Raw genomic sequence first — 2,232 nt, 5'->3', positions numbered from 1 at the left:
ATAAGCAAATTCTGATGCAGCACCTTTAGTTTTGAAATTGACATCGCTCCGCCTAAATCCCAACCCCTTTTAGGCTTCATTTGAATATGCTTTCTTGGGATATGCTTTCCTGGAATGTGGTGGGTGTGTCAAGCAGTTAGATCCAGTTTTTATTGCTAAGGCTGAACCCTGAGCAAAAAACCATTAGGCCAGCTAATCTCACAGCTACAGCTTTGCCTATGGGGCCCAGTCAGTTCCATGAACAGTTAATTTATCATTTTGGTTAAACTTATGACGGACAAGTTACATTTGCAGTTTACAAACTTATAAGCTAATATTAACTAATATTACCTGTTTAGGCAAAATACCAAATGCCTCCAAGAAGCATATATTATTGCTTATTAATCCCTCTCATTCTGGCTGTCACACGGGAGTCCTGTAATTATTGTCTTGTGAATGTTTTTTGTTTTTTTTTAAATGGGCCTGTGTGGCTTTAGTGTCTTCTGTTCTTAAAACATGGTCTTAAAATCCACTAACAGCCAGCATGTGGTATTTAAAATCACCTGATTTCAGGGTGGGATTCAGGCACTACAGTTCCAACTAGGTTTCTCAAAGTGTGTGTCTTCTCTAAATCTGTTGGGGGGCCATGATGGGTAAGTTTGCCAAACAGCTTAGTACTCATTACTCCTCCCCAGTCCTCCAAGCTCATTGGAAAAAAAATCCTGCCCCCTAAATAGGTGATTCCAAAAATTCCTAGGTGACTCTTGTTGGCCTTAGTCTGCCCATCTGTGTTGGAGGGCTAGAGGCAGAGGCACCAGAATGGGCACCAGGGGCTGCAGCCGATGTGAAGCAATCCTGTTCCCCAGCTGCAGCAACCTGAGCCTGTGTTGCTACTGCAAGAGCTGCAGCAGTAGCAGTTGCTGGGACTCAGCTCCCCTTCCCTCCTGAGTTGTCCAGTGGTCAGTATAATTCCCTCCCGCCTGTGCTCAGGGTGCTGAAGAAACTCACTAAGCAGTCACTTGCTGTGTGTGGAAGAGTTATGGAAAAGTGGGAGCACCACCTGCAATGGAGATGGAACCTAGGGAGTGTCCCTTTCCTTCTTCCACTGTTGAACGATTGAGCTCTGCTCAGTTGATAGAATTCATTACTGCTTTGGCTAATGTGGCCTGAGACATGAAATTAAAAATAAAAAATGTATATATTCCTCTGCTTGAGCAAGGAAGATACCACGTTCGCACAGGTGTTTTTTTCCAGAGTGAGGCTTGTCCCTTGCATACCAGGCAGGCTGACCCCTGTGAGTTTCCCTGAATGTGGGAAACTCAACTGTACAATTTCGTGGCAATGGGGGACTGTGTTCACACCCCCCGCCTCCTCCACCCCAGCTTGCTCCTTGGCCTTTTGGCTAGGAGCCAGTGAGACTAGGCATCTGAACTTCAAGGCCTCCAGGCCTGGGGCTTGCACATAGGATGCCTACTGTGGATTTGGAAATTACCCAAAGCCCAAAACTGATGAGTCTGGGAAGGAAGGTACTTGCCCAGTGGTAAAGCCACACACACATACTTGAATGATCGAGCTCTGCTTTGATCAATTGAAACTTGCAACTTGACTATTGGGTTTTGCCAAACAGAGTTTGGAACTGATTTGGCTCTTGGAACAAAATTTAAATTAAAAAAGAAATTCCTCTGGTTGAGCCACTGGTGCTAGGCCCAGTGAGGGGCCCTTGCAGGAGTTCTGCTCAGCACTTTCTCACTGCCTTGGGAGTACCTGAGGCTGGATACTAGGGAAAGTTATTACCAGAGGCTCAGCAATCAGGCTGCCACGCAACTGTGTTGTGAAGGGAAAGCTGAAGTGGGACGGGAGAGCACTCTGGAGCTTGGGTGTCAGCACTTACTTTGCATGCTGTCCAGCTGTTTTGCTGGCCCCATCCCCTTCCCCACACCTCAGCCTTCTATAGAGGCAGTCCCTGGGGTCTGACCCCCTCCAGTCCCATGGACATTCTGTCTCAGACCTACTTTTAATGTATAAAATCCCTGATTATGTCATTCAACGTGTCCACGTCACTTCCCAGCTCTGCTTTCTAGGAGCCTTGTGCTTCCACAGTCACCTCCCTCACAGGATCCATCAGATGCTCTCTGCTCCAACTAACCTCACACGTTTCCAATGCACTGTCGTGAGTCTGGCCAGTTGAGCTTCCCCAGGGCACAGTGCCCTTTGACCCTTCTATCTCTAGGTATAACAGATAGCTGCAGATCT

General features: G+C 47.1%; 1 non-coding gene across 1 annotated transcript; it reads left to right on the top strand.

Annotated features, from left to right (window-relative positions):
• The first annotated feature begins 1,185 nt into the window (after positions 1–1,185).
• LOC112550616 lies at positions 1,186–1,347 on the top strand. Its single transcript, XR_003094548.1, has one exon. It is a non-coding gene; the product is annotated as a U1 spliceosomal RNA (small nuclear RNA).
• Positions 1,348–2,232: the final 885 nt, after the last annotated feature.

The sequence above is a fragment of the Alligator sinensis genome, unplaced genomic scaffold (genome assembly GCF_000455745.1).
Source record: "Alligator sinensis unplaced genomic scaffold, ASM45574v1 scaffold561_1, whole genome shotgun sequence".
NCBI classification, from domain to species: domain Eukaryota; kingdom Metazoa; phylum Chordata; order Crocodylia; family Alligatoridae; genus Alligator; species Alligator sinensis.
The sequence above is the reverse complement of the archived record's forward strand: the minus strand, read 5'-3'. Positions and strand labels throughout refer to the sequence as shown.